This window comes from Mustela nigripes, chromosome 8 (genome assembly GCF_022355385.1).
Source record: "Mustela nigripes isolate SB6536 chromosome 8, MUSNIG.SB6536, whole genome shotgun sequence".
In the NCBI taxonomy this organism is placed as follows: domain Eukaryota; kingdom Metazoa; phylum Chordata; class Mammalia; order Carnivora; family Mustelidae; genus Mustela; species Mustela nigripes.
In genome coordinates, this window is record NC_081564.1 from 18,446,260 (window position 1) to 18,467,058 (window position 20,799).

Below are 20,799 nucleotides of genomic sequence, written 5' to 3' on the forward strand. Positions count from 1 at the left end.
CCGAACTGTCCCATGTGCAGATGGAGACGCTGAAGGAAACCTGACTTGTCTGAGGGTCGCATGGCAGGGAGGCCTCAGATCCAGGTTTCTGGAATAGAGTTTTTTGCCCTTGGAGCCCATGGTCTCTCTCTGCACCCCTAAGTTGACCAAAGTTTGAATTCGAAGGCCCATGGAGCCCGAGGAGTCGTGAAAACTGTCACCACCCAGATTAGTCTTGGTGGAGTGAGCCCTCCGGCCCCTGGCCCTGTTATTTCAGTTCAGTATGGAGAAGGGGGTATAGTATGGAGTTTAAGTGATCAAGGCAGGGGGGTTGGGTCAGTTTTGCTAAATCCTAGGATGTTGGTGCTCGGAGAGAAGTTGCACCTACTTTTTTGGGGGGTGGGTAGCAGATCTGGCTTCAGACCGTTAGCCATGCAGGCTAATGCCGTTCCACCACCCACTTTTGTACCTGGCAGGCAATGGGCTTTTCCCAGAGCTGCAAACAGACTTGGAGTTGGGACTTTCAACCCAAATGAATATCTGGTTTCCATGTTGGAGCCAGAACTGATAACGTGGGGAGGCAGTCGAGGAGCCAGGGTCCTGGGGTGTGGTCCCAGCTGTGTGACCTCGTGCCAGTCACTGCCCCTCTCTTTGTGGGGCCCAGCGTCTTCATCTCTGAAATGCAGTCATTGGTTTGTCTCAGAATCAGCTCTGTGTACCTATAGGGAGTGCCTGCTCTAGGCTGGGCCCTCGGCTGGGTCCTAACAGCCTGAATAGGACCAGAGAGGGGAAGGCCACTGGGGCAGTAGGACCAGCACATGCTCGCACAGTGTGAGTAAGGCCTTGGTTCCTCTTCCTCGGGGAGAGGTGGGACATCTGAGGGTGTCTTTATTTGCATCCTGAAGGACACGACGTAAATATTTCCTGAAGGGGGAGGTAACATATGCATGAGAAGGTCGTAAAGATTAGTTTCTGAATACATCTTGCTTAAAAAAAAAATTAAAGAAACAAAAAAGATCTTGCTTTCTTTTTAAGAAAGTGGGTGCCTGGGTGGCTTAGTTGGTTGAGCCACTGCCTTTGGCTCCGGTCATGATCCTGGAGTCCCTGGATCGAGTCCCACGTCGGGCTCCCAGTTCAGCAGGGAGTCTGCTTCTCCCTCTGATCCTCCCCCATCTCCTGCTCTCTCCCGTTGTCTCAAATAAATAAATAAATCTTAAAAAAAAAAAGTCTGGTATTTTATGTAGAAACTCTGAGGTAGGGAGGGAAGACTGCAGATATATTCTATTTAATGTTATGTCAATATTTTGTATTAAACATACCTTCATAAAACATAACACATTCATGTTAACCTCATATTATTTTATGGTTATAATATAAACGTATAATATGGTAATAGGAGATGTTTGTTTATTTCTTCCTGTGGGGCCATTGTCTATACTGGCCAGGATGGCCATATCAAAATAGCACAGCCCAGGGGGCTTAAATGGCAGAAACGTACTTCCTCTCAGTTCTAGAGGCTGGAAGTCCCAAGGTCAAGGTGTCGACAGGGCTGATTTCTTCCGTGGCCTCTGTCCTTGGCTTGCCGCCTGCTCCCTGTGTCATCCCCACCCCCACCCCCGCCGCTGCCATGGTCTCCCCTTTCTGCCCATGCGCCCTGGCATCTCTGTGTGTCCAGATTTCCTCTTCTTGTAAGGATACTGCTCAGACTGGATGGGCGCCCACCCTAAATGTCTTCTTTTTAGATCTTAATTCCCTCTAGCCTAATTCCCTCTTTAAAGGCTCTGAGCCCCATACATCACATTCTGCGGTCCCGGGACTAGGGCTCCAGCGTACAGATGTTGGGGAAATGCAAGCGGGCATCAGGAAAGCAAGTAACATTGCTTTATTTTATCCTCATGACGTCCTGGAAGGGAGGTTCTGTTATCATCCCCATTTCGCAGATGCTGAAACTGAGGCTGCGAGAGAGGTAAAGTGGTTTGCAGATCAGCAGTGGAGCTGGGCTTGGGTCCACGGCAAGACATTGCTGTGGAGCTGGCTGGCTCCATGTCCATTTATGTTTATAATTTGACTGCAGTCCTGAAGGTGGCTCTTCTAATCTTTCACATTCTGTTGAATTTACCAAATATTTCCTCATTGCCTGTCTGGACTCTGCCCCATGCTTGTCATAGGTGCAGCTGGAAAAGACCCAGACGGGGAGGGAAGGCCCTCCCTGGACCCCAGTGCTGCCCCAGCTTGGTGGCCTACTGGCCACCTTCCCAGGGGCGCGTGCCAGGGGCCTCCTGCTCCCTGGTCTACCCCCCAACACCCATGTTTGCTGAGAGCAGCCTGGGCCCATGAAAGCACTCTTTGTCCTCTAGTTCATTCCTCCTGGAGGGATGACCTAAGTCCTGTCTTGGGAACAAAGCACTGACCTGCCGCATGGGTTCAGGTCAGCCCTGGTAGCCTGCAGAGTCTCCCCGGCTGCCAGGGGAGCAGGCAGCCTTGGATACAGGGAACAAGTTCTGTGGGCTCAGGAAAGCAGCAGAGCCCTCCCATATCCTAAGTGCTGAGGCTGGGGGCTCCCGTGTGCACAGAACTTTACAGTTTATAAAGTTTTCCCATGCATTCTGGTTTAGTGGATCCTTTCAGATTGTGCGAGGTCCTCAGGGCAGGGACTCAGATAGGCAGGAATCCATGGTCTCAAGGAACCACTCCAAAGCATGGAAACCAGCACTATTGGTGATGCTCATAGTATTTGGTGGTCTGGAAACGGGGCAGGACTCGGTGGGGACAGTTGCTCCATGATACTTGGAGGTCTGCTGGGAGCCCCGAATGGCTGTGGGCTGAGATCATCCAGCGGCTTCTCATCTCCCCATCTGAGGCCCATGATGATTCAGAAGCTGGGCTTGAGCAGGCACCCAAATGCGGTCACTGCAACATGCTTCCCCACAACACGAGGCAGGGCGCCCCAAGCAGGTGCTGTGGCCCAGTGGTGTTACGAGGGACACAATGTCCCTTCTGCTGTTCTCTGCAGATCGAAGTGGATTCAGGTGACATGGACGTGGACCCCACCTTTCAATGGGAAGCATATCAAGCAGCTTGCAGCCATTTTTCAAAGCCACTGTGGCCATAGGTCATAGGACATGTGACTGGGTGGTGTTATTTATTGAGGACCCACTGTGTGCTCAGGGTCTCATGCAGATGAACCTGCGGGGTCCTCCCCAAGGCCCTGGGAGCAGGTGTCTTCAAAGCCTGTTGTTTTCCTGACACAGTTGGCCTGAGAGGGTGGGGGAATCGAGGGAAATCAACAAGGCTGCTGGCACAGTTTGGTGGTGAACTTGCCACAGTCGGAAGTTGTGGGCTGACTTTATTTTTCCCCTTCCTTCTCTAAACTTAGAATATTCCTTGAGTTCTTGAAAATTCTCACTTAGGTGTCTGATTCATCTCGTCCCTGCTCAGCCTTACTTGCCTTTGGTGCTCATCCCCGACAGTTTCTCTCCCGTGTGCAGAGTGCTCCCCCAGCCCTGTGCCCCCATAACCCCTTCTCCCCACTGTGGCCTGCAGGGAGGGCATGCTGCACACTTCCCAGCTGCCTGCCTCTCTTGGGGCTTTTGAGGAGCCATCGGGTGGGGCCTCGTGGTCCCCACAGAGGAACCAAGGCCTTACTCACCCTGTGTGATCACCGGACTCTCTGTTCCTCCAGGCGAGCCTTGGGGTTCCTTCATCTGCCTTCCAGGGTCTGACATTTGGTAGGTGCCCAGTATTTGTTTATGAGCCGAACCCATCAGAGAAAGGCAGAGGTTCTGTCAGGCTTATCCTGACACAGCAGGCGCCCAATGAGTGCCCATTCTACCAAATTGAATGGGGCATGAGCCAGTGGTTGAGCCTGAGAGCAGTGACCGTGCCGGCTATTTGTGTCCTTGATACAGCGCTTGACCTCCATTCATGCTTCTGATGAACATTCAGCGGAATGAATGAGTGAGGGAGTGAATGAATGAAAAGAGAAATGTCTCATTTATTTGTTTCCCAGTTGGTTTCCACTGTATACCAACGGGGCTTGGTATACAGTAGGTGGTCAATAAATGTCTGTTGGTGCTCAATGAATAATGAATAAATGAGTGAATGAATGAAACTTTGTGGGGTTAGGGGGAAGGTAGGGCCCTTGTTTGTTTCTTTCCTCAGGCCTTAGTACAGGCCCAGGCATACGGCAGGTGCTTAGCAGATGCTTCCCAGGCTGCCCTGACCTTTGTAGAAGGATCTGTCCTGGAGAAGGGTTGAGAAGAGAAGGCTGGCCAGGTGGACCTCCCCTGTCTTGATTTGCCCCCTGCCCTGCCCACCAGGCCTCACTGCAGACTTCTGTTGCTCCAGTCTGCAGCAGTGGACAGGAGGTCCCCGAAGGCCTGCCCGATGGCTGCTTCACGATTTTCTTCATGCCGGGCTGGCCTTGAGTGGGACCAAGGCACCACTCCGAGCCCCAGTGCCATCTGACAGTGGGACAGACCCTGAGACCCTCTTCCTGACCATGTTAGCGGTTTCTATCCTAGTGCCGCATCTGGCCAGGGAAGCCTGGGAGAATGTTCTACACAGAACCAACCCCCCAAATTACCTTGTTCTCCTACCGACCAGGCAAGTTAACCCCCTAACAGTTCAGCATCAAGCACAGAAAAGCATCAAGGCTTTGGGGTCTGAGACAGCAGGGTTTTCAAGTCTACCTCTTTGACTTCAAGTAAATGGGTGTAAGAAACCTGTTTTTCTTTTTTCTTTTTTTTCCCCCCTAGGATTCTGTTTCCCAATCTTGGCTACATTTCTGTTACTTTTTCAAACTCCATGTGCCAAGGCTGCACAGTCCCAGAGATAGCAGATTCCCAGCAACTGTGTTTTAATACCTGCCTGACCCTGAGATTGGGAGGCAGCATCTTGGGCTGGGTTCTCCAGAAGCAGAGCCTGAGACAGGGATTCATTCACATGTATAGAATTTAGTGTTGGAGAGGGTGAGAGTCAGCCCGATCGCTGGAGGAGTCTAGGAGGGTGAGCAGCACCACAGAAAGGAGTCCCACCTTGGAGCCACCAGGCAGCTCTTGCCCCATGCACCAAGGTCTGTTGTTGTGGCTGTCGGCAGCCCAGAACCTGGGAGATGGGTGCCCCAACCCATCCAGGGAACCCGGGTGGGCAGTGCTGACAGCATCTAGGACAGCCCGCCAGGCTTGAGGGTTATGGACTCAATGCAGCAAGATGCCAGGTATAAACTGGCTGGCGTACAGTAGCCAGTGCTTAATAAATCATAACTTGGGAAACAGGAGATGAAAGTAGATAAATGAGCATTGACAATATCATTCATTCCTGGAGCCCCTGAGGTGTCAGTCTCATGGAATGGATGCAGAGGCACGGTCCCCACATTCCCTGCCTCAGAGGAGGGGGGACTCCCCATAAATGGGCACACAGGTCTTGGTGCCATTCCATACCTGGAATGTCTCCACGCACCAAGGTGAGATTCAGTAGAAGGAGCAAAGTTTTAAGAGAGGTGATGGCCAACCGTTAAAAAAATAAGTCTTCTTTTTTTTTAATTGAAAAGGGAGTACGCACATGTGGTAAACCAAATAGTGTCCAAATTTTTGTCCATGCATGTGTCCATGCACACACGGTAAACCAAATAGTGTCCACTATTTTACCACCAAATAGAGTCCTAAAGTAAAATCTCTCCCTGCCCTTCCAACCTGCTGTCGCTCCCCAAAACTGGTGACCGTTTTCAGACATCTCCTTTCGGAAATGTTCTGTGTCCCCCAACCAGTATACACACGTGACTTTTAACACACGTCAGATCTTGCTCTGCTGTATGTGGCATTCTAGGCCTTGATTCTTCTTTTTCTCACAAACCCGAGATCTTTCCCTGTGAGCACAGCGTTCTGTCTAATGGCTCTCTGTTTCTCCTCGCACTATAATTGAGTGAGTCCTCTGGGCAGACATGCAGGTTGTTTCCAGTTTCACACACCGTGAGTGAGGCCGTGATGAACACACTTGCACAGGCATCTCGGTGCCCTTGGCAGGTGGCATCTGCCGGAGTGCCTAGCTGTGAACTTGCTGGGTCATCTGAAGGTTGACTAGAGGTTTTGTGAGTGGACCAGGAAAGAGGGGGTTGGGGGGTGTTTGGGCCAAAAGAATGAGGGTGTGGAAGCTGAGAACAGCGTGGCCAGCCCTCTCCCATGAATGTGGTATGAGCCTCTCGCCTGGACTCCGGCCTCATGCTCCAAGGCCACATGGTCGGCCAGAGTCTCACTCCAGCTCTGAGAATCCAGGGGTGCAGGTGGCTCGTGACCACCATCCCGCTCTTGGCTCCTCAGTGTTCATCTCCGGGCCTCATGAGCTCTGGAGCCCTTAGCTCCAACACCGTCTCAATCAAGAGATCGCGATGTTTCTCTTTAAGTCTCTGAGGCCCCGGCCTCGCCAAGTGCACAGCTCATTTGATGAGAAGTCGATGGTGGTGAGTTCTCTTCGTGTCCCCCCTCTCTCAGTTTTTGACTGGTTCGCCCTGGCTTCCCACCTGAAACGTTCGCAGGCGTCCAACCTCAGGTGGGTACAAAGTCAGCTGATGGCCAACCCCTGTGTCCTCTCCCTCTACCCTTTTCTGCACATTTGCTCTGAAAGCTGCAATCTCAAGTGTCTTCCAGAGTCCCCTGGTCCTTTAGAGCACGGACATTTCTTTGGGGAAAACCTCACACCCCGAAAGCCTTTCTAAGACCCCCTGTGGGAGCAGCCACCAGGGACTGACTCCCTCTTCCTCTGTAAGACAAAAGGGATTACTAATTATTGAGAGCTTGCTGTATACCAGACGCCACACAAGGCTCTTTTTTTGTCATCTGATTGGGTCCATGTAGCACTCCCATCCAAAATATTGTTACTGCCATATTATCATGGGCTCAGAGAGGCACGGTGTCTTGCTCAGGGTCAGACAGCTGACGAATGATAGATGTACATGATGCCGCAGTTTGGTCCTTTCTCTACTGTGTTACTTGCTGCTCTTCCTTGCTGGGAATGGTCTTCCACTGGATGTCTATCCCTCTGGACCCGAGGCTCCATGAGGGCAGGGAGATATCCCTCCATCTCAGCCACTTGCTGTATCCCCAGAGTCCAGCAAGGGCCTGGTACACCATAGGCTTTCAGTGAATATTTGAATGGCTAAGTGAACTCACAAAGGTTAAACCGCTTGATTACCACCATAACGCTCTTCTGCTTCTCACAGCTTTTATTATTAGGATTTGGTTCCTGTGCTCAGAGTTAGACTCACGTCTTTGAAAATGAAAATCATCTTTCTTTGCAAACCAGTTTATCTCATAGGAATCTGACATTTTGCATTTTCTCCTCCGGGAGCCAAACGAGGATGTCTATTCTGTAGAATGTCACCAGAGAAAGGAATCGGAACATTTTCTTTGGAAATTTCTGCATAAAAAGTTGAAGCAAGGGAGAAGCATACTTGAAGATTTCAGTTGCCATGGTGACTGGGTAATACAGTGGATTGCGTTCCTACATATAGTCTCCACTAGACCTTCTACCGCGGTGTCTCAGTTACAGCATTTTGGCTTTGAAGTGCATTTTCTGCAGTGAGGGGTGGAGAGGTGAGCTGCTGCTGAGTCTCCTGCTGGTTGACGTGCTTTAGCCAGCGAGCGCTTGTCCAGCATCTCCCGGGCTCCTGTCCATCAGGCTCTGTCTTCTCTGTGCCGGATGCTGGTCTTGGCCCTGAGCATTAGCGTGGAGTAAGAACAGAACAGTCTCTGCCTTACCAGAGCGCGTGTGTTCTGGTGGGAGAGACAGCCAATACCTAAGAACAGCAAATCCAGATAAATGCCTGAAGACAATCAAACAGCATAGTGTGGCAGAGACTAGAAGGCGCTCTGAGAGGGCATGGCATTTGAGCAGAGATCTGAAAGAAAGAGCCAACTTGTGGGCATCTGGGGGAGGAGTATTTCAGGTATGGGGGAAATAGCACGTGCAAAGGCCCTGGGGTGGGAACAAGCTTGGAGGGGTTGAGGACCATAGTAAGGCTGATAGGGCAGGCCTGCTAGTGAGCAAACGGGGGATGGAGGTGGGGGGCTTCAACGGCCAGGAGTTTTTCTGGTTATAGTGGGGAGCTGAGGGAGCACTCTCGGCGGGGCTAACATGTTGACCCGGAAGATAATAAAACTCATTCAGGCTATTGTGTGTGGGGGCACCCTAGAGGGGTAGAAGGTGGAGCAGGGAGGCCAGGGGCGATAAGGGCTTGGCTCTGGTGCTGAGGCAGGATGGAGGGGTGGGGAAGAAGTGGTCTGGTTCAAGCTATAGTTTCGAGGAGGGGATGGTGAAGGAGAGGAGAAACTGAGGAACATTCCAGGCTTCCGGCCAGGATGGCGTGGTGGATGTGACACATTTTGCTGTAACAGACAAGAGTGAGAAGGGAGCAGATTTGGAGCTAGGGATCAAGAGTTCTGTTCTGTTGTACATTTCAGATGTCATTAGTTTTCTAAGTGGTGGTTGGGGTGGGATTGAAGGCGGTTCCATCTGGCATTTAAAAATGGGTTGGGGAGCCTGGGTGGCTCCGTGGGTTAAAGCCTCTGCCTTTGGCTCAGGTCATGATCCCAGGATCCTGGGATCGAGCCCCACATTGGGCTCTCTGCTCAGCGGGGAGCCTGCTAACTCCTCTCTCTCTCTCTGCCTGCCTCTCTGCCTACTTGTGATCTCTGTCAAATAAATAAATGAAATCTTTTAAAAAAATAAATAAATAAAGATGGGTGATGTTGGGGCTTTCCCAGGGAGGCTGGCCCAGCAGAGGGGGGCCACAGGGGCTCTACGGGGGCGAGGGGCAGTCAGATACAGGAATGGTCTCCTGGAGTTGGCGAGAGGCGGCGCCTTAGGGCATAAGAGGAGGGCTGGCCTGGGAGGCAAGTGGTGCAGTCTTCCGTCTTCCGTGGCAGAGGGAGGGAGAGGCAGGCTGGGCTCCCGGAAGCAGGGGACAAGAGAGGGTGGGGTCTTCCTCCTTCCACTGCTTCATTTTCTTGCAGTGAAGTGAGAGGTGAGGTCACTGCTGAGTGTGGAGGGGGAAAGGAAGATGAGGGAGATGAGGAAGAAGAGTGAATTAGACTAAGCTTGGGATGTAAGAAGGTGCCTGGGTTCAAATCCTGCCTGCAGGTAAATAAGGACCAATATTCATCGAGTGCTTACTACATACTGAGCAATGCCCAGGCAGCATCCCACTTCCTCCTCACAAAAGCCTTCTGAGGCAGTTACTATAATCCTCCTTTATAGACCAGGAGATGGAGGCTCAGAGAGGTGCAGCGACTTGCCCAGGGTCACACAGCGTATCCACAGACAGGCCAGATTTGGCACCCAAGCACTCTGGGCTATGCTTTCCAGGCTGGCAATCAGATCTGAGGCCACATTTCTCATTTTTCAAGAGAGAATGGGACGTAGGGGGGCTGTTGGTGGACACTGTGCTCTGCCCCCGGGAGGCACATAAGTGATGGCCACCCCCTCCACTGACCTGGTTCTGTTCAGTGGGTTTCCACCAAGTGACACTCGCTGCGGGTTTCTCATTATTGCACACATTTTCAATTGCTCAAAGAGGTCCTTCATCTAAAGGATCTCATTAAGTCTGTTTTGAAATGAGAACACTTGGCAGTGGGGACAGGAGGTAGTACGGTAGTAATTATCATAGGCTGAAAAGAACTTGTTTGGGTAAGAACCGGGAGGCGCTGGGATCATCCCCAACACTTGGGCCCCCACCCCTGTCCCCGCTCTTGCCTGCTTCTCACAGAGACCCTGTCTGTCCCTGCCTCGCCCCCAGTAGTTTCCACATTGGGGTGCTCTGGGACTCCCCCACCCCCCGGGGAGGCAAGGTGGCATCTCCCTTGTTAGAAGCAGATGGTGTCCCCTCAGACCCTCTTGAGAAAGGGGTTTCATCAGAATGAATCAGACCTATCCTGGGGGGATCAGGGAAGGGGCTGGTTTAATAGGAACAGAACTGCCCTGTTTGTTTATCTTAAGATTATTTTTATGTTATTATTATTATTTTTCATTTGTTTCACGTTTTTATTTAAATTCCAGTTAGTTAACGTATAGTGTTGTATTAGTTTGAGGAGTAGAACCATCCTGTTTAAACATAGGAGAAGACGATTCTGCCCAGAGCTCTGAGCTTTCTGGAGGGTTCGCTCATGCTTTGCGTAATTATCTGGAGATTCGTCCACACCGTTAATGTTAATTAACATATAACATATTATTGGTTTCAGAGGTTCAGTGACTCATCAGTCTTGTATAACCCCCAGTGCTCATCACATCACATGCCCTCCTTCATGTCTGTCACCCGGCTACCCTATCCTGCCACTACCCCCCTCCAGCAATCCTCAGTTTGATTCCTATTAAAAGAATCCCTTATGGTTTGTCTCCCTCTCTGATTTCATCTTGTTTTATTTTTCCCTCCCTTCCCCTGTGTTCCTCTGTTTTGTTTCTTAAATTCTGCACATGAGTGAGATCATATGATAATTGTCTGATTGACTTATTTTAATTAGCAATAATTGACTTATTTTAATTAGCAATAATTGCGCCTCAGATAAACCTCATTGGCTACGGTACTGCCACTGCGCAAAGCTGATTGACTTATTTCAGTTAGCATAATATCCTCTAGTTCTATCTACATCACTGCAAATGGCAAAAGATTTCAAATTTTTGATAGCTTCCTAATATTCCATTATATGTATATACCACATCTTTATCCATTCATCTGTTGGTGGACATCTGGGCTCTTTTTTACAGTTTGGCTATTGTGTACATTGCTGCTATGAACACTGGGGTACACATGCCTCTTCAGATCACTATGTTTTTATCTTTGGGGTAAATACCCAGTAGTATGATTGCTGGGTATAGGGTAGCTCTATTTCCAGCTTTTTGGGGGACCTCCATGCTGTTTTCCAGAGTGGCACTTTTTAGGAAACTGCCAGCTGTTTTCCGAAGTAATCACGCCATTTTGCTTCTCACGTCCTGAGAGTTTCAGCTGCTCCCCGTTCTCACCAACACTTAGTACACCACTGTCACTGGGTCACTAAGGATGCCTTTGAAGATACTGAAAATAACAAAAGACCCCATCAAGGTGGGTCAAACAATAAGGACATATATGTCTTCATATAATTCACATCATGGTCAGGGAGGATGTAGTGCAGGTCCAATAAATGATAGCCTATGAGCTAAGACTGAGTTTTTTGCATTTTTTAAAGGTTGTAAAACCAACCAACCAAACAAAAATGGTTTCAAGAAACTCCCCTCCCCACCCCCTGCCAAGATGTGACAGAGACCACATATGGCCTATGAAACCTAAAATATTTGCTATCTGGTCCTTTATCAAAAGTCTTCCACATTTTAGATTAGTGGATCAAACCAGGTTCCTTCTCTCTTCCTACTCTCTCCTCAGCGTCTTGTCCCCTTGTAGACCCAGCACGGCTGCCACAGTTCCAGCTGAAACACGTCTCCAGTTTCAAGGAGACGTGACAACATCCAGCCAGCGTAGAGAGGGTGCACTGGGAAGCAGAGTGCTCCCTGGCGTCCACCCGGCTGACTGTCCCCTACATCCCGTCAGCCAGGGTTTGGTGGGAAGCGAGCAGCCAGCACTTTCAGGGCTTGGCCAAGAAGGAAGAACACTCTTCACAGCTCTATTGTTCTGGGCCTATCCTTTGATTAGCTTTCTGGTGCTGACTTGTCTTGAGTGAGTTTGAGCTGAGTACACAGTCACCCCTGTGTGTCCTTGGCCTCAGTTCCTCCATCAGAGGTTTGGGGAGAGTGGTGCCTCCTTTAAATGACAGCAAAGACTGAATAAGGATGGGTGTCATACAGGTCATGTGTGGTAAGTACTCAGTAAATGCTGTCACATGCTGTCCTCTTGCCCTGGAGCTGATGCCTTCTCCTCCCCCTCACCTCCCTGTTCCCTCACTTCATGGGAGGCCCGGGCTGGAGGACAGTGTGGCATCACAATCACAGAAGGTCCTTGCTGCGTGAGCCTGGCCAAGGAGCTTGCCTTCCCTGAGCTTTACTTTCCTTGTCTGTGAAATGGGTACAGGATGTTACCCGCCCCTCCTTAAAAGGCAAGGCTGAGTGATGGCAAGTCCACTTATGGCAAGTCCATAAGTGATCTGATTCAAAGGGCTCTGATTGTGCTTGCTGTGTGGTTGGGACTTAATCAGGGATAGCTGTAATGCCGAACTTCGTGCTCTGTGCCTTGCCTCACAAGGGGCCCTGGAGATACAGAACAGGGTTGACACAGCCCTGACCTTGGCAGTGTGCGTAGCCAGTGGATAGAGGATGAGGAAGTTGACCCTTATAGTATGGTACCTAAGAGAGGACAGTGCTAGGGGAAACCCAGGGGTTGGGGAGCCCAGAGGAGACACTGAACTGAGTGGAGAGCATGGCAGGGAAGGCTTCCTGGAGGTGGGGACATCATCATGATGTATTTAAAGATGGATAGGAACTGCCTGGGAAGGAGAGGAGGGGATAGGATTGCCATAGAAATACAGTAGAGCTTCTTCCCTCCCCTCCCCCTCCCCTCCTTCCTTTGCTTCATTCATTCATCCATACATCCATTCATCAAACACTGAGCACTTCTGGTGTCATTCATTCATTCATCCATCCATCCATTCATCAAACACTGAGCGCTTCTGGTGTGCTAGGCGCAGGAGCAGTAGCAGAGAGAGTAAGACGTCCAGGGTTTCTGCTCTCAAGAGCCTTCCTTAGAGAGAGAGTAAGAAATGATCAGGAGAATGCCAGGGGATGGTAGGTGTTAACATGGAAAAGAAAGGATAGTGGTAGGGTCTGCTTTGGGCCACCCTTTTTGTTGGGAGGTTAGGGGGAGACACTCCAAGGAGCTAAGGCTCAGAAACTAGAACCATCCCAGTAAGGGGGGGCAGCCAAGAGGTAACAGGGGACTTGGTGGTCTCCCCTTGATTGCCCGGCCCGGGTGGCGCTCTGGGAGCCTGTGAATTAGGGCTAGTCCAAGGTCCAGGACTCTGAAGGAACTGGGACATGCGTTGTGCCCACCCCTGTGGGGTGACGCATCTCTGTCAGACTGCCCCTATCCCTGCCCTCCCTGCCCGGCACAGCATGGCTCCTGGAACAGAGTGGGCGGTCCAGCATGTGTGCAGAGATGCTCCGTGCTGGAGAATAGACCTCCAGCCAGGATGGGAGGAAGCCACTCCTGTGTGGAGGCAAGCAGGGGTGTTAAAGCAGCTCTGTGATGGGAAGGGGGCTCCTGAGGGCCGCGGGGCTGGCAAGCTGAGGGATGGCGGTGGTGGGTGGGCAGGGGAGGCCAGCGGCATGGGCTCCCGAGTCGCCACAGCTTTGGAGAGACTGGTCTGGGGCAGAGGCCTCCAAGCCAGACTTTGCCACTGAGCTGCCATGCAGCCTTCAGCCTCTCCACACCGTCTCGGGTTCCTCTGTGGACGACGGGAGTGGTGGTGTACTCTCCTGAGATGGGCAGAACTTCCAGCACCCCCAGGGAAACTGGACCGTTTTTATCCCATTTTAAAGCCAGAGAAGGAGGGGCTCAGAGAAGGCAAGCCACTTGCCCAGAGTCACACAGTGAGGGGTCCGTCTTGGGAGCCCTGCCCTTGGCTCTGTCCACAGGGATGACAGGAGATGGCGCGGGCCTGGCATACCGTCAGTGCTTAGGAAGTACCAGCTGTGTCCTTGCAGCACGTGAGCAGATGTGAATTTCGCTTTTGGGAGGCCATTGTTCTTCACAAGCTTGTTTTCAAGACCTGAGCGCCCCAGCCACGGGCACCCCTGTGGGCATCTGACGCGATCCCACCTGCCTTTGCTGAGGGCCTGCTTTCACATCTCCTGTCCTTTACCTGGGAGGCAGGTGTCCTAATTTCTGTTTGTGAGATGAGGACATGTGATACTTGAACCCAGGTCTGCTGGTTTCTCAAGGCTAGGCCAGATAGCCTTCCAGAGGTGGGTGGCCTGGGGTTTTGAGCTGGACTAACCTGTACAGTCTTCTTGAGGCATCAGGACCCAGAGAGGAGAGGACCCCTACCTGAAGACCCTCCCCGCCCCAGCAAACTGAGGGCAAAGGCTGGCGGGTCTCAAGGCTCAGTGAGCCGGCCCAGGGCACGCCCAGTCCCCCACCGTCCCACCGGAGCAGTGGGGTGCAAAGTGCCCTTCGAGACCACCGGGCTGCCGATGCAGCTGAGCCCTTGTTGGAGCTGAGGCAGAAGGGGGTCCCTGAGGTTCATCTTGGGGAACCCTGTGCTCATCATGATCAGTCTTTCCTTGGAGTTCGTGGCTGACCCAAGGCCAAGGAAGTGAAGTGGAGAGCAGGAAGGAGGAACACATGGTAAAGTCATTCCTCCCCCAACCATGTCTTGTGCACCCACAAGCCTGCCTCCATCTGACCCAAACAGAGCCATTCCTCGGGGCAGGTTTGTCCAGTGGGTTAGAGCGCAGGCCGTGGGCTCAGCCAGACCTGGGTCGTGTGACACCATCTCGTGACTTTGTCATTTGGAGTCCCTGTCCCCTGGTCCATTCAGTGGCCATTACAACCTTCCTGGGTGACAAGGGTCAATGTGGTGGCAGGGTGCACAGTAGACCCCTGGCAAATGAGAACCACTGTGATTTGTCCTTATACTTGCCACAGACTGGAGAAAACCTCTCAGGGATCCGAACAGCTCCAGTAACGTCACAGGTGCTGAGGCCGACACTTGCTAAAGTGGAAGGGACGCAGAGAGCAAGGAAGAAAGGCCTTTTACCCATTTTTTTTTTTTTTTTTTTAATTTTAGAGACAGAGCATGAGCAAGAGGGGCAGAGGGAGAGGGAGAGGAAATCTCAAGCAGATGCCACACTGAGTGCAAAACCTGACCCCGCGACCCCCAAGATCATGACCTGAGCCGAAACCAGGAGTCAGACGCTCAGCCGACTGTGCCGCCCCCGCCCGACCAGGCCCACTCCCCACTCCCACCATTCTTCTAATCTTTTATTGGCATCATGCCAATGTCTAAAATCTTGGGGTCCTGTCCAGGGGCAGGTTCAGCCAAGTCCAGCAAGCTCACTGCACGGGAGTACATTTCTTAGGGGATGTCATGTATCCCCCACTTCCAGCCCCCAGTTCTGATTTGTTGTTCTGCAAGAACAGCTTGGCTCTCTTTGTGAACTGATCCCAAAATGTGGGAACTCAGCTGCTGTGATGGAAAGAAACATGTCGTCCAACCCCAGGCGAGGCAGCCAGACAAAGACCACAGCAGGGCATGTGTCTTCCTCCCAGGACGCCCGAGAAGTCCGGCCAGGTGAATTAGGACCTGTGTTAGTCACATTTTAGAAGAGCCCAGAATGTATGTGGCTTTATTAGATGCCTGCCCTCGGAAGAGAGGCTATAATCACACACTGACCTCGCTGTGCCAGGCAGGGCCACGCAGCATGGAGAATGCTGCTTTCCACTTGAACTCAGGGTGGGGCCTGATGAGGAAGGCGGATGAGACCCTGACTGTGTCTAGAAAGATTTCCTTTCCAGATGGATTTTCCCCCCTCCCCTTCCAAGGTTAATTCAGGGCATCTTAGGTGATGAAAATGGCTATTCAAGTAAGAATGTGGTGAATGAACATAGGAAATCGTCTCAGGATTGGTTTATAAATAATCTGGGGTTGACTTGGAAGATCAGGCCATTTCTGGGTTTGTTGTTTTTTGGGTTTTTTTTTTTTTTTCTTCTTCATATCAGAATTCTTTCCCCTGTTGCCTTGGAAACACGCCTAGGGAGAGGGATGTTGGGAGTCGTATGACTTGGGTTCAAGCCTCAGTGGTTCCTTCATTTCACACGGGAGGCCAGTCTCGTGCCCGCTGGATATGGCAGGCTGTGAATCACGGGTGAATGGGGCACATCCCTGCTGCCTGTGGGCTCAGAGGGGAGACTGATGGGTGAACTGAGTTCCAGGGTAGTGGGCTAATGATGTAGTGGGGGAAAGATGGTCGGGTGGGAGCCCAGAGGGGGCCTACCACAGACATGAAGAAATCAGGGGAGGCTTCTTGGAGGAGAGTGTACTTAAGCTGAGCCCTAAAGAACAAAAGATGGCAAGTAGGTGAGGAAGGGCTGGAATGGTGTCCTAGACAGTGGGAACAGCATGTGCAAAGAGCTGAATGAGAGATGACATGGCATAGGCCAGGATGGCAATTTATCCGGTTTGGCTTGAGTTGAGAGAAGCTGGGTCCTGTCCAACTCCAGGACTCCAGATCTCCTGGGGGAAATCAGAGGGGGCCTGCCACAAATTTACTGTGGGGCCTGAGACACAGCCCTTCATCATGGCCTGTTTCTTGGGTGAAATGAGAAGGTTGTCCTAGGTCTATCTCCCTTGGTCATTCCTGTTCTGACTCTTTAAGAGTCCAGGATTGTCCTGGACAATGGGAAGATATCAATTACAATAGAGTAAATATCACCCCTTGTGGCTGCCATTTATTTTCTTCTATGTGCTGGGCAAGAACAATCTCAGTTGTTCTTTGCCACAGCCTTTGGAGCAGGTGGGCAAGCCGTATGATCTTTTCTTTACCGTAAGGAAACCATGACTCCGAGCCAAGGGATGTCAGCTTTGGAGGGAGACCCCGAGCCATCAGCTGGCTCTCCGACAGCATTTGTCCATCCGAGAGGAGACAAAACAGGTTTAAACTGGGTCCTTGGGTCAGCCCTTCCCACATGTTGTCCCAGGAATCGTTCTCCAAGCCAGGTGGTGAGAAAGGAAACCAGTTGATTTACAAGCACATCAGTCCTGCACCTGTTTCTTGACCCCAGGAGATACTGCAACAACCCAGAGAAGTATGTGGGTTGTTGTCTCATGCCACAGGGATGGGGGCAGAATTGGCCATTTTAAGGGCTCCTAGAGGTATGGTTAATCTGGCTTTCATGCTTAAGACGATGGAGGGCTTTAGAATGAGATGTGCCTGGGTTCACTTCCCAAAGCCCCACTTGCCAGTTCAGTGACCTTGAGCAAGTCCCTTCAGCTCCTTAACCTTACTGCCCTTCTTTGGAAAATGGGAATAATTAATATCAAATCATCCTATAGGGTTGTTGTGAGAGCTACATGAGATGAGACGTGTGGATAGCTAGTTCCTAGAACATAGTAAATCCTCAATTAATGCTTGCTGCAATTTCCACTGCACTGCTGTGGACCGTAGTACATCCACAGCAGTGCAGTGTTGATGTACTTCCAGGCCCAGTATGTACAGTGTTTTGGGAAGGAGAACGTGAAGAGGGTCAGGTGAGACTTCCTGGGGCTGCTATGGAAAAGGCCAACAGTGGTCTTGGGGTGAGGGAAGGTCCAAGAAAGATGGGAGAATAGGGAAGGTATATTCAGGCAGGGCTACAGCACATCCAAGAGCCCAGAGGCAAGACTGAATATGGTCACTCCTCCTGGCCTTTGCATGGGTTGGTCTTCATTTCATCCTTCTTAGTGGACTCCTATTCATCCTTTAAAACCCCACCCAGGTACCCCTCTCCCAATTGCAGATCCTCAGTAAATGATTATCTTCTCTTTGCTCTTGTTTTCTTAGCATCCCACCCTCTTATATGCCCACAGCATGTTACACACTTGGCCATCATATAGCCATTGGCACTTGTGCTGCAATTGTTCATGTCTTTTCTGGCTTCTTCGTTTACCTGAGGAATTCTCCAGAGCGTGCACATTTTTATCAGATTCCTGGGAGAAAATGTATCTTCAAGTTGAGGTGGTCCACTGTAATACCCTCCCAACCCCTTAATGACTGAGAAGAGAGAGCTATGCTGAGTTCCTCAGGGACTGTCAGTCCCCATCTGGGCCCTCACAGAGCTCCCACAAAGAAACTGCCCTGGGAGTGTTTGTTGACTGAATGAATGACTGATATTCTCATTCTGGGAACTGCACATGCTTGTCTGGAACTGGTGATCTCTGGGTCCCACCTCACATCGTGGATCAAATTCCCATGCTTTTCCTGGATCTTCACAGTGTCTTTAGCATTTGGGGGATTAATTATGTAAGGAGATGGCTTTCTTTCCTTTTTGATGCCCAACAACATCCCAGGAGTTTCCTGGAGAGAATAGTAGAGTTTGCAGAAAGAGCCCTCCAGGGGGAAAGTGCTTGTGCTGTCCCAGTTTTCAGGGAGCGACGCTTTTTATAGTCACACTTTCAGACCACACTGTACCTAAAGGGAGCCAGGAGGGAGCAAGCAGGCAATCTGGCTTTTCAGCTCACTTCCGTACCACTCTTGCCTGCCTGCTCCTTGCTTTCCTCTGCTTGTCTGGACGCTTGTCCTCCATCTCTTCGCACTGATCTGGTGGGGCCATGACATCCTCAAAAGGTGTGAGCCCTGGGGGGAGAAAACTCCACCACTTAATAGGTTTGTGCCCTCAGGCTGGTCACTGGATTTCCCTATGCCTCAGTTTTTCCATCTGTGCAGCGGGGGTAATAATGATAGGACAGACCTCATCTCATTGTTGGGGGGAGCAGATGGTGTAATGCAATGATGTAACACAGGAAGTGGTGCCAACAGTAATGATGAGTTTGATGATGTCATCTCTGAAGATCAGAGAGGTCGAATAATGTACTCAGCATCTCACAGCTAATGAGAGGTAGAGGCAGGTCTCCAGGTCCTTAACTGTGATACTGTATTGTTTTAGCAAATCCAGGGCTGGGACCAGGATGAGGGGACTGAGGTATATGCCTGTAGTGCAAAATTTAAGGAGGCACAGAAAAAAATTGGTAATCAAGATAAATAATGTTTTACTTTTTGTTTTATTTATTTATTTTTTATAAACATATAATGTATTTTTATCCCCAGGGGTACAGGTCTGTGAATCGCCAGGCTTATACACTTCACAGCAATCACCATAGCACGTACCCTCCCCAATGTCCATAACCCCACCCCCGTCTTCCGACCCCCCTTCCCCCAGCAACCCTCAGTTTGTTTTGTGAGATTAAGAGTCACTTATGGTTTGTCTCCCTCCCGATCCCATCTTGTTCCATTTATTCTTTTCCTACCCCCTAAAGCCCCCCATGTTGCATCTCTACTTCCCCGTATCAGGGAGATCATATGATAGTTGTCTTTCTCCGATTGACTTATTTCGCTAAGCATGATACCCTCTAGTTCCAACCACGTCGTCGCAAATGGCAAGATTTCATTTCTTTTGATGGCTGCATAGTATTCCATTGTGTATATATACCACATCTTCTTTATCCATTCATCTGTTGATGGACATCTAGGTTCTTTCCATAGTTTGGCTATTGTGGACATTGCTGCTATAAACATTCTGGTGCACATGCCCCTTCGGATCACTACATTTGTATCTTTAGGGTAAATACCCAGTAGTGCAATTCCTGGGTCATAGGGTACTTCTATTTTCAACTTTTTGAGGAACCTCCATGCTGTTTTCCAGAGTGGTTGCACCAGCTTGCATTCCCAAGTAAATAATGTTTTAATGTGTTTTTTTTCTTTTTTAGATTTTTAAAGTAATTATTATTATTATTATTATTATTTTGAGAGGGAGAAAGAGAAGGACAGTGGGGAGGGGCAGAGGTAGAGGGACAAACAGACTTACCACTGAGCAGGGAGCCCCACACAGGGTTCAATCCCTTGACCCCAAGATCATGACCTGAGCCAAAATCAAGAGTTGGATGCTTAACCGACTGAGCCACCCAGGTGCCTCTTAATGTGTGTTCTCTAAATGATAAAAATTAATGCAAAAATCTATGAAGAACAATCTGTTAACATTATAAATGAAGACAGGATCAGTATCCCTGATTTTTTCCTTTTGGCTCTCATGTCAGTACAGCTCAGCACAGCTCTGAACACGGTCCCCTTTAGTCAGTCAGGTTTCTGCTAATTTTTCACACAGATATCAATCTCCTATATGACTGTGATATAAACATCCCTGTAGCTAAATGTTTGTGTAGATCCTTCTCGTTTCCAAAGACAGATTTCTGGGCATGGAATTGGATCACAAACTGCAGGGTCAAAAGGCAGGCATATCCTCCCACTGGAATCTTTTACCACAATTTTCAAACATACAGAAAAAATATACAGGGTACTCCCATAGACTCACCAGCTAGATTTTATAATTGCTAGTGTTTTTGCTAAATTTGCTTTATAAAAATCTACCCATCCATCCATTCATTAGTACTTTTTTATTTTTTATGTGTATCAAAGTAAGTTACAGACTTCAGCATGCTTCTGCATGTAGGTCGCTACCTGGCAGGCCATTGTTTTTAAGACTTTGGATCTTAGGTGTTAAATTCCCTTCGGAATCATGTACCAATTTCCATTTATGTCTGCTACAGATAAAAGTGTCCTGTTTATCACAGCCAGGGCAATACTGGTGTTCTCACTTTAAGGTGATTTACATACTGCTTTGATTTAGCATTTTTTTCCCCTCTGAAGGTTCCCAGATTTCCCACCTCTATGTCCAGATGGTCTATTAAAAAGCTGTGTCCTTTTCCAGCTCTTTAGGTATTTCTGGTGGGACTTTTCTGGAGCCAGGTGGGAAGGACTCGGCTGGTTCTCGTGTCTGCCCCCACGCCGCTGTTCCTAGCCTGCTGGGAGGGGTGGGGAGCAGGGCTGTGAAGTGGCCCGTCTGCTACAGGTGGCTGACCATGGTCACTCCACGTGAGGAAATGGGCAAACTCAGGAGACCAGAAGCCCTGGGATCCTGGAGAGCGTAGGGGGGTGGCGGGCAGAGCTGGAGACACGTATGGAGGCAGGATGTAGTGCCTGATGCCTGTTTCCTCGTCTTCGTGATGGAGTTATGCTTCCTGACATATAAGATCTGCAGGATATTGCAAAAACCCATTGTCAGCCTCTTTCTCCCCTCACTCATTCTGCACCAGC

General features: G+C 50.2%; 1 protein-coding gene and 1 pseudogene across 8 annotated transcripts in view; one reads left to right on the forward strand and one right to left on the reverse strand.

Moving 5' to 3' along the window:
• The window catches only part of KIAA1671 (KIAA1671 ortholog), a 182,220-nt gene that overhangs the window by 100,184 nt on the left and 61,237 nt on the right, over window positions 1-20,799 (forward strand). The window lies entirely within an intron of this gene.
• LOC132024011 (U4 spliceosomal RNA) lies at window positions 10,440-10,571 on the reverse strand (annotated as a pseudogene).